We start from the raw sequence: 14,383 nt of genomic DNA on the forward strand, positions 1-14,383 counted from the left end.
GAATAGTTTTCATCTTGTCTAGATGGGTCTGGTAAAAAGAGATGGGGATAAGATTTGTATGATTCAATAGTGAATAACTGTTATCATGACTAACGGTGACTGTCACAATTGTAAAGGTGGAAGTTTTATAACAAAAACAGGGGAGTGGTTAATCTTACAGTCCAGAAACAAAGGACTCTAGGATCATCAAGGGAGAAGAGCACAAGCAGAATGTGAGACCTTATCCAGAGAAGTAGCGATGCTAGAGATGGAGGCAGAGATGGGGACATGGAGAGAGGGAGCAGCTGAGAACTCTAGATTCATGGGAAAAGAAGGACTAAGAGCTGGTGGCCAGGAGGCAGACTTGCAGAATGTGCCCTTTGGAGCTATAAATTATTATAAATGCCTGAGTGGGGTTTTATTCGTTTGTTTGTTTGTTTGTTTTGTTTTAAAGCTAAAGGGAATAGAGAGAAATACTGTTAACTGATGGTACATGAAGGGTATTATAATCATTGTAATGAAACAAGGTGTATGATTTGTTGAATGTAAAACTGATGATCTGCCGTATAAACTTTCACTCAATCTACAATATAAACCTTAAATAAATAAATGAATAAAAAGAATATCATGAAGAAACAAAAAGTTCATTCAAAAGGTAAGAAAAGGATGTCAGAAGAGATTCTGAAATGTTGCTAGGTGCCCTTGAGTCTGTTCTAACTCATAGCAACCCGACACACACTGAACAAAACACTGTCTGGTCCTGTGCCATCCTTGAAGATGTAATGTATCAGCCCATTGTTGCTGCCAGTGAATCATTCCACCTTGTTGAGGATCTTCCTCATTTTCATTGACCCTCCACTTGAGCCAGCATTATGTCTTCCTGCAGGGATTGATCCCTGCTGACAACATGTCCTAAGTATAAGAGATGACGTCGTGCAATCCTCAATTCTAGGGAGCATCCTGGCTGTATTTCTTCCAAGACAGATTTGTTTGTTTTTCTGGCAGTCCATGGTGCTTTCAGTATTCTTTCAATGTCCTTGAACATAAAGAAGAAAACATGATGGAAAGAAACGATGAAGTAAAATAGCTGAACAGAAAAATGTAAAGGGCAGCTCAAGAAGACAAAATAAACTATTATAATGAAATGTGCACAGATCTGGAGTCAGAAAAGAAAAGGGAAGAACACACTTTTCTCAAGCCTAAAGAAGAAACTTTCAAGTTTGGGTTGTAATATTAAAAGATTCTATGGGCAAAATATTGAATGGTTCAGGAAGTATCAAAAGAAGATGGAAGGAATTCAGAGAGTAAATGTGTGAAAAAGAAAACGTTGATGTTCAACCATTTCAAGAGGTAGCATCTGCACAAAAGCCAATGGTACTGAAGGAAGAAGTCGAATCTGCACTGAAGACACTGGTAAACAAAACAAAATGAACTGATGAATTGATTTCAATTTTGAAACCTTTCAACAAACTGATGAAGCACTGGACACATGCACTCATCTATGCCAAGAAATTTGGAAGACAGCTACCTGACCCACCCACTAAAAAAGATCCATATTTATGGCCATTTCAAAAAAAAGGTGACTGAATAGAAGCAGATGTAAATTTTGCTGAAGATTATTTTAAAATGGTTGCAGCAGTACATTGACAAGGAGCTACTGGAAATTCAAGCTAGATTTAGAAGACGACATGGAACTAAGGGTATCACTACTGACATCAGATGGATCTTGACTGAAAGCAGAGAGTATCAGAAAGATTTTTACTTGTGCTTTACTGAACATGCAAGGGAATTCAACTATGTGTATCATAACAAACCGTGGATAACATTGTAAACAGCAGAAATTCTAGAACAATTAATTGTCCTCATGAGGAACCTATACATAGACTAAGAGATGCTGGTTTAAAATCAAGAAAGATGTGTGCCAGGGTTGTATCCTTTTACCATACTTATTCAGTAGATATGCTGAGCAAAGAATCTGAGAAACTGAATTATATGAAGAAAACTGTGGCATCAGGATTGCAGGAAGGCTCATTAACAATCTGTGATATGCAGATGATACAACCTTGCTTACTGGAACCGAAGGGAAATTGAAATACTTACTAATGAAGATCAACATGGATTGCACCTCAGTGTGAATAAACTAAAACTTCTCACTACTGGACTAATAAGTAATATCATAATAAATGGAGAAAAGATTGAAATTGTCAAAGACTTCAATTTGATTGAATTCACAATCAGTGCTCATGGAAGCAGCAGTCAAGAAATCAAAGGACATATTGCATTAAGCAAATCTGCTGCAAAAGTTCTTTCAAATGGTTAAAGAGCAAAAATGTCAATTTGAGAAGTGAGGTGAGCCTTCCTTATCCAAACCATGGTATTCTCAATCACCTCATATACATGTGAGATTTAGACAATGAATAAGGAAGATGGTACATGATTTCATGTGTTTGAATTATGGTATTGGGGAAGAACATTGTAAGTACCATGGACTTCCAGAAAAACAAACAAATCTTTCTTTGAAGAAGTACAAGCCAGAATACTCCTTAGAAACTTTGTACATATTATCAGAAAGGACTACTCCCTTTCTTTATCAGAAAAGACTGTCGTGTCTGGTAAAGCAGAGGGTCAGCAATAAAGAGGAAGACCCCAATAAAATGGCTTAAGACAGTGGCAGCAACAATGGGCTCAAACACTGTGAGATGGCGCAGGACCAGACAGTGGTTTGTATAGGGTCACTGTGTGTCAGAAGCAAATCAACAGCACTTCAATAACTCCGTTTTACATAAGGACCTGAACATCACTAGATTTTAGTATCCAACAGGGGAGTTTGGGTGGTTGGGGAAGCATCCTGGAACCAATTGTCCATAGAACCCAGGGACTACGACTATATGAGAATAATTTAACCCTTTCAAGACCAAATTGTTTTCTGCTTTGAATTTTTTGTTGAAACCCTGTGTTTTCAGTAATGGAAGGCATTTTGAATAAAACGGTAAAAGAATATTTTGAGGCAATATGAATTTTGATACACATATATATAAATTAATGGGACACATATTTCCCAAGGTATTGCTGATGCTGGAGTTGGTAGAATGAGGCCCATTTCTTTAGATTCATGCAGCTATACAGAGCCATCACCAGAAGGCAGCATATATTAAAACTGGGATACCAGTTTCCCACTAAACCCCAGAGACAGAAAATGTAAGTGTGCACTGTATGTCCCATAGGTGATGAAATGGTTAAGTCAAGTGAGAAATCTATATCCCAAGCTTTTTGTGTTTCTTATGCTACAGTTCCATTGTTCTCATCTACAAATCTGACAGGAGCATTTGACTCTGTTTCCTTTCAGTGCAATTCAAAATAAAAGAAAAATGACCTCATCTTATTTGTGAAGCAATTCAGTTACATTTCCTCTCTCTTATGTCTCTCCAAGGAAGACTAGAGACCAGACAGTTTATTAAAATAGAATTTAGATCTGAAAGAAACTTTGTCGATCATCTGGGTCAACCCAAACTCGGTATACATGAGAAAATAGGCTGAGAGGATAAGGGATTCCCAGGGTTAGTAGCAAATAAGATTCTGAGGCTTAATTCTGAGTCTCCATTCTCGTTTATGTTTCTATAGCCCTCAGACTGCACTCCTGTGTTGGAGCAATCCTAGGTGTAAATTATCCAATTTTATTTCCTATTGGTTTGTAATGGGCTGTCCCATTGGGAAGTGATCATGTATTTGTCTATGTATCTCCTCTACCTCATAGATTGTAAATGTCTTTAATCAGAGCCAGGGCTAATAGTTGCTGTGTGCCTACAATGTTTCCCACACTCTGTCTAATGCACTCTGTTAGTGAGCACATTTGCTCTGTCCTGTAAGGTAGCTATTATCCATAGTTTCTGTGGGACAAAACAGAAATCAGAGAGATTAGGAAGTGTGCCCAAAGTCACACAGCTGGTAGGTGGTAGGACTGATTCAAATCTAAGTATGAATGATTCTAAGACTCATGTGAAACTCCCACCCTGGATAGAATTTTTATTAGTCACCTTTGTTTTGCTGACAGATATTAGCACATTACTATGCAAATAGAAAGTACTCTGTAAATGCTCTCAAGAATTAACAAATTATAAATTCAGTTAAGAACAAAGCAAAAATATTTTAATGTCTCTTTCTACATTTCAGGAATAGTTTGTTTAACTTCTATAGAGGGAAAACCTTATATATAACCTGCTTAAGCTAAGACTCAGCATCCCATAAATAATCAAATTTCTCTATCATTGAGGGGCAAAACTAGCAGAATGGTTCAATACCTGGACCAGGGTACCAGGCTGTCTGGGTTCACTGCTTGGTTTTGCACTTGACCCAGTTATGGATTTAATTGTATCTCTTCAAAATACGTGTCCACTTGGTTCGGCCTGTGATTCTCAGTGTTACGTAATTATCCTGCATTTTGTGATCTGATGTGTGTTGTAAATTCTAATCACTATGATGTTAATGAAACAGGATTAGTGGCAGTTACATTAGTAAGGCAGGATAGAATCTTCAGGATTAAGTTGTATTTTGAGTCAATCTCATTTGAAATATGAAAGAGATTAAACAAGTGAGCCTGGTGTGGCATGGCACTGTGGGTTAATGCACTGGACTGCAAAGTCACTTTGAATACAAAGGTCTGCTGTTCAAGCTCACCAGTTTGATCTTACTGTGCACGCCATCATGGCTTTCATTTCTTCATTGTTTTCATTTTTAAATTAATTTTGTTGTTGTTCAAAACATACACAGAAAAGCATATACCAGTTTAATAGTTTCTGCATGGACAGTTTAGTGCCATTGGAGTTCAACCATTCTCACCCTTGTTTTCATTAACATAAACTCACTGCCCTCTGAGGTTATCTGTCAAGGTGCTTATGTCATTTTGATTCCATAAATTGTTGGTAGGTGCCATCGAGTTGGTTTCAACTCATAGTGACCCGATGCACAATAGAAAGAAGCACTGCCCAGTCCTTCTCCATCCTCACAGCTGTTACATTAGCTCATTATTGTGGTCACTGTGTCAGTCAACTCGATAGCAGTGGGTAAGCTAAGTGTCATATGAACAAAGGCGTGAAGAGGGTTTCTTCCCTCTCAGAGCTCTTCACATGAAATGACATGAATCTAAGAATTCAAATAGAATCTAAAAGTCCTGGTATGGTGCTGTGGGTTAATGCACTGGAATGCAAAGTCAGTTTGAACCACAAGGTCAGTGGTTCAAGCTCACCAGCTGCTCCTCAGAAACCCTATGCAGGGTTGCTATGGGTTGGAACCAACTCAACAGCACTTAACAACAACAGCCGCAACATTTACATCACATGGAGACAATGAAGCATGAGAAGCTTTCTTTTTTTCTAACAAATAAGTTTGAACCTCTGTGATACATTTTGTTAATTGTAGTTTATCACTCTCATTATATTCATGCACTGGATATTCTGAAAATGTTTAATAAATAACAACAATATGGGTTGCATCTCAGTGTAAAATCCCAAAAATCCTCACCACTGGACCAATAAATAACATCATGATAAATGGAGAAAAGATTGAACTTGTCAAAGACTTCATTTTCCTTGGATCCACCATCAACACTCATGGAAGCAGCAGTCAAGACATCAAACAATGCATTGCATTAGGCAAATCTGCTGCACAAGACCTTTTTAAAGTGTTGAAGAGCAAAGCTATCAGTTTGATGACTAAGGTGTGTTTGACCCAAGCCACGGTTTTTTCAATACCCTTATATACACGTGAAAGTTGGACTGTGCATAAGGAAGACTTTAGAGAGCTCTGGTAGTGTAGTGGTTACGAATTGGGATGCGAACCTTAAGGTCAGCAGTTCAAAACTATCTGCTGTTCCACAGGAGAAAGATGAGGCTTTCTGCTCCCGTAAAGATTTACAGCCTCAGAAACCCTGTATAGAGTCGCTATGAGTCGGAAGTGACTCTACGGCACATAACAACAACAACTTGACTTATGGTGTTGGAGAAGAATATTGAAAGTAATGAACTCCCAGAAGAACAAACAAATCTGTGTTGGAATGAGTACAACTAGAAAGCTCCTTAGAAGCCAAGATGACCAGACTTCGTCTCTCATATTTTAGACATAGTATCAGAAAGGACCAGTCCCTGGAGAAAGACATCATGCTCGGTAAAGTGGAGGGTCAACAAAAAGGAGGGAGACCCCCAATGGGATGGATTGGCACAATACCAATAACAATGGGCTCAAGCATAACAGCAATTATGAGGATGGCAGCAGAACAGGCGATATGTTGTTCTGTTGTGCATAGGGTCACTATGGGTTGGAACTGACTCCATGGCACCTACCAACATAACAACATTATTTATTCTTATGCTCCTGTCACTATGTCAGGTGATTTAATGTGTCACTACTAGCACTTCTGACGATTCCTATTTTACAAGGAAGAGAATGGTTCAAAAACCTTCCCTAGGACCCTAACACAATAGGTGTTAGGTAGAGGCAGGATTAGAACCCAGAGCTCTTAGTTTACTAAGACTCTTGTTCTTCTAATCTACTTAACACACTCTCATAGAAAAAATGGGATAAATAAAATCATAATTAATACTGAGGAGATTTGCTGTATAAAGGAATATGGTGAAACTGTTCATAAAGCAAATAATTGTCTTTGTTTAAATAGAGATTTCTACACATACTCTAGGCATTGTTTAAAATGAGCTACAATGTTCACTCTTCCTACTTGAGAAATGATGTTTTAAAGAGTATTAAAGAGGCATTTGTTCAAGGCACACTAAATAGGCTTTTGGGAATACAAAGAAGAAAAAAGCAGATGGCCCCTTCCTGCATGGAGCATGTAGTTTTTGCCTTCATGGAGTACATCATCCTTTATTACTGGGCTGCTTCAAAAATAGAATGTCCATTTTATTTGTGGCCCTATGTCACTAGCTTAAAAACTCTTTCTTGCTATCACAATAATGCATCTGATTGTAAAAATGGGAAAAACAAACATTTCAAGAATGTCATTTTTAAGTGCCACCAAGTCCATTTCAACTCATAGAGGCCCCATGTGATAAAGAAGCCCTGGTAACATTGTGGGCTGAGTGTTAGATGGCTTGATCACAAGGTCAGCGGTTCAAGTCTATCAGCTGCTCTGAGGAAGAAAGATGAGGTTGTGTGCTCACATAAAGATGTACATAATCTCAGACCCATCAGAATTGATTTGATGGCAGTGGTTTTGGTTTGGTTCGGTGACAGAGTAGAACTGCCCAAGCTGTAATCTTTATGGAAGCCGATTTTCAGGTCTTTCTCACATGAAACCACTAAATGGGTTCAAATCACCAGGTTTTCAGTTATCCACCTATTGCTTTGTCACTGAGCCCCAGGGTTCATTCATTACAAGAATATGTAATAGAGAAAATGAAAGTTTATGGCATGCCCAGCCCCAAAGAAACAGCCACAATGAAAGAAGAAAATTTTAACATTGAAAGCTCTTCTTCCTGAAAGGGGCAGCTAGTAAGTCCTCTGCCCTGGTTCTCAAAGTCCTTCAGGACATGCAGATTTACTTTACACAGAGTGGCTCCTAAGCTCAGAGAAAGCAGAAACACATTCATCTGCAAGTGAATGTGAAACAAAACTGGCTATAGGGCCTGGCAAAGGCTTTCCCTACCCACTCCTTGTTCATTTATTTCCATGAAAACACATCAAAGACATTTAAAATTAGGATTGTTCTAGAAAATTCAGAGTGGATGGCCGCCAGATGTATATTGGAACTCAGGATACAACACAGTAAATAATAGATTTTTGTAGAATGAAGGAATGAAATATCTATACTTACATTAAAAAAAAAAAAAAAAAGCCAATCCTGAAATACAACATGCCAGAATTTATAGGTTTTCCATTTACCATCCCCCTAACTCCCATACACAGGAAAGGGATAAACAGTCAAGTGTTTCTTGGCTGAATTTTATTTTGCTTTCAGTTTCTGCCATTCCAGTTCCTGTTATCATACTTCGAGGTGCACTGAAGTGCAGCAAACCCCAGGGGATCCCAGGCTGTGCCAGAAAAACAGCATTTGTCTGTAGTACAGCAGCAGGAGGTATAATGAATGGGATGTCAATGCAGCATACACTGAGGAACCTCTAGGAAAAGAGCACTGAAATAAACCTACACCAGTACTGAGCACGTTTTGAAAATGCTTTACTGCAAAAGCACAGTATGAATTTTATAAGGACCCATGGCACTGTGGGCTAGTGTAAGGTGGGCAGAATTGACTCTATGGCACTTAACAACAACAACAACAACAACAAACAAGTAAGCAGAGATCAGAGGGACCTACTATTGCTAAGAAAGAAGAGCTGGGAACTGAATAAATCCTTTGGACCTGGGATCCCTGCACTGAGAACTTCCTAAACCAGGGGAATATTGATACCCATACACATGCAGCTCTCCAAGGAATGCCAAACAAACCAACATTGAAAGAAGACACAGAGAGAAAACCTTCCCCTAGAACTAACACTGTGAATTCAGACTCCTAGCCTCCTAAACTGTGAGAATCAATTTCTGTTTGTTGAAGCCATCCACTTGTGATGTTTCTGTTATAGCAGCCCTCTCAGTTATTTTGTTTGTAAGATGGGGATCATAGGTGTAAATTCTTGATAGATTTAAAACATAAAGTGAGTTAATAGATTCAAAGCACACTGTAACACATAGAAAACACTCAATGAAGAGCTTCATTAAATTAAATACATTTCTTCATGTTGTTGTTAAGTGTCATTGAGTCGGTTCTGACTCATAGGGACCCTATATAGGGTTTCCAAGGAGCAGCTGGTGAGCTTGAACTGCCGACCTTGCAATTCAGATGACTTCGCAGTCCAGTGCACTAACCCATAGCGCCATGGGCCCTTGTAAAATCCACACTGTGCTTTTGCAGTAAAGCATTTAAAGAGCCATTCACCCCAAGAACAAGAATGTCATTTAGTCTCCAGGACATTGAGGCCAGAAGAACTAGATGGAGCCAAGCTACCACTACCAAGGGATCACAGTACAAGGTCCTAGATAAGGTGGGAAAAAATGTGGAAAAAAACTCATAATTATGAAAAAGACCAGCCTTAGGGATAAGAAAGACTGGAGGAAGCTGAGACTATGGCCCTGGGTCACCCTTCGGCTCTGGAACGGAACTCATCCTCGTGACTCAATTTTCAGCCAATCAGTAGATAGGAGGATAACAATCCTAGTTAGGAAAAGCAACCATGCAATATCAAAAGGGAAACATGTATCTAAAGACAAAATTCAGAAGGGTTGGGAAGAATATGGAATAGAAACAAGAAGTACAGGGAGGAGGTGGGATAAGTGATGTTACATTGAAGGAATTACAATCAGAGAGATGAACTGAAGTGTACGGTTTGTGGAATGTAAAACTGATGATCTGCTCTGTAAACCTTCAGTCAATTCACAATACAACATCTAAAAGAAGACTATGATGTCATTTCATTCTGCCAGAGATGTACATGTGTGGCAGGGACCTTGGTGATATCCTCACTGAGTTTGCTTTTAGGCAGAGAACTAAATTGTAAAACCTCAGGTAACTATATCCTTCCTTATGCTAACAGGAATCCTAGTGTGGTGCTATGGGTTAATGCGCTGGACAACAAGGTTGATTTGAACTACAAGATCGGTGGTTCAAACTCATCAGCTGCTCCTCAGGAACCCTATACATGCTTACTATGAGTTGGAAACAACTTAACGGCACTTAACATCAACAACAATGCTAACATGGTATATTTACAATGTAATGATTACAGTGTATTCTCCAATGATTTTGCAAATAATTATGTCTTTGCAGAAAGCTTGATGTTTTCAGCATATTATAAAGAAACAAAAACAAAAATAGGTCTGCGTTTACCAGAGTAGAAACAGCTTCTGTGTGAGGACAAGGGAATGTAATCAACAAATTACTATTCTGAACATAACTTGGCATAGAATCAGGACATGCTATCTGCTGTAACATATAATGTTTCACATCTCAGCAGCTTAGCAAGATCATTTCTTTCTCAGGGATCAATCCAATGCCAGGGCTGTTTTTCTGGGGATAGCTTTTCACTATACCATAATTAAGGAAAGACCTCTATTTCTTTTATCCTAGATCCACTATCCCACTGTGACTCCTCAACCTGTATGTCCAGCCAGCAGAAAAGAAAGTGACAGTGGGCAAGACACATCTGTTTCTTAACTACCGTGGTCCAGAAGTCACACGTATAATTTCCACTCACTGTCCATTACTAAGCTCTGTCACATGACTCCATTCAACTGAATGGCAGGACTAGAAAGGTGACCCCTAGCTGGTAGCCGCTTCCCAACAACTGTGTTAGGGACCGGGAAGCAAGAATGTGGTAGCTACTACTATTCTTTTTGATGACCCCTCGATTTCTTATGTGTATTTTAAAGAAAGCTCTTGCTCCAACCTCAACTCTAATTTCATTTGTGTTTTGACTAGAGTCCCTGTCCAATTTGTTTTCCTCTGATATAAAACAAAGCTTGTTCTGTTAATTTCCTGGCTGACTGACCTCACAACATTAGACCTTTCACAGGTTTAAAATCTAATCAGGAAAAGAAGATGGATATACATGTTTTTAAAAGTAAAATAACAATCAAAGGCAGGATCTGATTATGTACCGTGAACAGGGCTGACGGTAACTGCCTGTGGTGTTCAGAACAGGGGCAGAACTCCTGTGTTGTTATGTTCAGAGAAAGTATGCTTGAATTGACATGTTCACTATGAGTAGGATTTCAGTGGGCAGTGGGGATGGGAGGTGGGAAGCATGAGCAAGAAAACAGAAGGAAGAAATAAATGCAAGTCATTTTTGAGGGATAGTGAATGAATCCATCTCGTTAGAGGGAATGTTATTGTTAAGTGCCATCAAGTCAGTTCTGACTCATAGTGACCCTGTATATGGCATCTGAGGAACTATTGGTGGATTTGAACCATTGATCTTACAGTTAACAGTCCAGTGTTTATCCTACAGTGGCCATACCAGGACTCCATTATGTGTACTAGTACTTACAAATGTATTGAAAGCGCATCTCTTTCTGATGAACATCTCATGTTTATCCTCTATTTGCATTTCCCATCACATTCTAGGAACAGATTCCTGGTCCCGTGCTGTAGAATAAGCACAAGGTGGGAAGTTCAGCCCACTAGCTGCTCCTTGGGAACCCTGTAACACGATTGCTATGAGTTGGAACTGACTCTATAGCACTTAGCAACAACAATATCCTAGGAACAAGGCCCATCATTCTTATCTGGGCTATTGAAACAACCTCTCTACCAGTTTTCTACCTCTACTTTCTGATGTTTCTTTCATTCGCTGAAACCACTAGAGTTACCCTAATCTGTAGACCAGATTGTGATAAAACTTGACCTATAACACATTCCAAAATTCTTAATATAGTAGTCTGGTAGATTGTTAAACTCCCACAAATTTCTCTCACCCTTGTATGCACACCTCTTTGCAATGCGACTCTGACACTACTCCCATTGATAAGTGGGGTCTATTTTTCCACCCTCATGAGTCGGGCCAGCTTTGTGAATTTATTTGTCTAATAATATGCGGTAGAAGCAAGGTGAGAGTTCTAAAGCATAGGTTTCAAGAGGTCTAGACCTTCCAGCCAAGCTGACTTTTCATGCAACCATCTGAGTATTTCAGGAGAAACCAATGGGAATACATAGTTAGCCATAGAATCATGAAAAATAATAAATCAGTGTTGTCTTAAGCCACTAAGTTCCCGAGGTAGTTTGTTGCCCAGGAATTGATCATTGAAATAGTATGAACAGGATATTTTTTGAAGGTAAGGGATAAGATATCTAGACTGGTTCCTATTAATTGAAGTTTAAGGAAATAGAGAATGAGTTCAAACCAGGATGTGGAGAGGTTTGGGAAACTTTAGGATATTCCAGTGGATATGTGCAAGAGAAAGATGAAAGCATGGATGAGGAATTCACTGGATTGCAGTCAGTAGCTAGGAGTGGCTTAAATCACTCAGGACCACCCAATGAGTGAAAGAGGAGTCAGAATAAATCCTTGAGGAACTCTAACATTTAAGGATGGGCAGAAGTAAGAAAGTTAGTAAAGAAGGCTGATTTTGCAACACAGCTAAAAAAAAGGATAGAGTATGTTGGTGTAACCAGTCTGTTTCTTATTTTTCACTACTTTTCTAGCCTGTCAGAAAAGGAAGAAGGCAAAAATAAATAAAGCAATAGAAGCAGCCATGGAGATACCTGGGATGGAGGCAGGGGAACACATAGGAAATCCCCACGGCCTCATCAGTTATTCTGAGGATGCAAACAACCTCTGTAAATACAACAGATCAGTGGTAAGACGTGCAGAATTTCACTCCAAGGCACCAGGAAATGCTTAGCTAACAAGCATAGCAAACTGTGTGGAAGAGCAACTAGCCATCTTTGCCACCCACACTCCCTTTTCACCAGGACAGTGATCTGAGGGAAATGAAAACAGATTTAGAGCAACAATAAGAAATCATCCACTTTAGTCAAAGACAGAAGAGGCAATTGCAGAAACACAAATCAGAAAATACAGCATCCAGGCAGAGCAGTGAGAACAAACACGAAGATGCTTGATTATAGAGAGAAAACATTTTTCTTAAACTGTCCTATATCTTCCTCAACCTCATATCTCTCTGATACATCGATGTAGCTTTGTGAACTACATTGCAGCTGGAAACTTGATTATTAATGTTAGATTTCAGAATATGTAGGCATATAATTACATATTTATGCCAGAGTCATAACTCCCATACAAAATCACCATGTTGTTGTTAGCTGCTGTCAAGTCAGCCTCCAAGTAGTGGGACTCTATGTACAACCTAAGGAAATGCTACTGGGTCCTGCATGAGGCATTGCAGATTTCTACTGCATTGCAGATTTCATTGCTGACCTTGTGATCCATAGGGGTTCCTTGGTTGATTTTCATAAGTAGATTGCCAAACCTTTCTTCCTACTCAGCCTTTGTCTAGAAAGTTCTGCTAAAATCTGTTCAGTGTCATTGCAACTCCTGAGTCCCCCACATGTAAGGGGAGGATTCTATCACTGAAACACAGCAATGCTCCCAAAATCACCATAACAAGTTTAAATTAATAGAGCTGCTGATGTTTTTTTCAGTATTGCTCAAGGTACATACAAATGACTGAGAACTTTAGAAATTAATACGTAATGTGGGATATAAATGTGTGTTACGTGTTTGTCTGTGAGTGTGTGTGTGCATGTAATAATCAGGCACATCTCACTCTGCAATTTTGGCATCCTTCATTTTATAAATTTTTATACTTTTAGCAATAATATTGAAATAGTCTTTTCAACTCCCTAACTGGTGTGGCACTGTAGGATAAAACAATAGACTACAGAGTCAGTTTGAACTGCAAGGTTGGCAGTTCAAACCCACCAGCCACTCCTCAGACCCTATAAGAGTTGCTATGAGTTAGAGGCAACTCAACACACTTAACAACCTTTTAACTAAGGTTTCAGTTTAATAAATACATATTGAACACACAAGAATATAGACCGTAGTGTCCTGGTAAACCAATGCTCCAGAAAAAAGAAGCCTTGATTTATAACTATCAGCATTTCAAACCCACCAGCCTTTCCTCGGAAACCCTCTACAGGGTCGCTATAAGTCAGAACTGACTCGATGGCACTTAACAGCAAAAACAACATGGATTGAATTGTGTTCACCCAAAATATGTGTCAACCTGCAAGGACATAATTCTCAGTTATGTATTTATCTTGTACTTTGTGACCTGATGTAATTATCCTATATGTTGAAAGTCCTAACCTCTACAATGCTATGAAGGAGTCCTGGTGGCATAGTGGGTTACATATTGGGCTGCTAACCACAATGTCAGGAGTTTGAATCTACCAGCAGCTCCATGGAGGAAAAATGAGGCTTTCTGTGCCCATAAAGATTTACAGCCTCAGAAACCCTATACAGGGTTGTTATGAGTCAGAACTTACTCCACAGGACACAACGACCACCACCACAATGTTAATGAAGCAAGATTAGCAGTACTTATGTTAATGAGTCAGGATACAATCTACAGAATTGTTGTTGTTGTTGTTGTCAGGTGCCATCAACTCGGAACCGACTCACAGCGACCCCATGCACAGCAGAACAAAACAAGGTCCGATCCTGGGCCAACCTCACTACCGCTGCCACACTTGAGTCCATCAATGTTGCCACCTGGCCAATCCATGTCATTGGGGGTCTTCCTCTTTTTATCTGACCCTCCACCTTACCCAGCATGACATCCTTCTCCAGCGACTGTTTTCTCAGGACAATATGTCCAAAGTATGAGAGACGAAGCTTAGCCATCCTGGCCTCCAAGGATCACTCTGGCTGCACTTCTT

The sequence above is a fragment of the Chrysochloris asiatica genome, unplaced genomic scaffold (genome assembly GCF_000296735.1).
Source record: "Chrysochloris asiatica unplaced genomic scaffold, ChrAsi1.0 scaffold00002, whole genome shotgun sequence".
NCBI lineage: Eukaryota > Metazoa > Chordata > Mammalia > Afrosoricida > Chrysochloridae > Chrysochloris > Chrysochloris asiatica.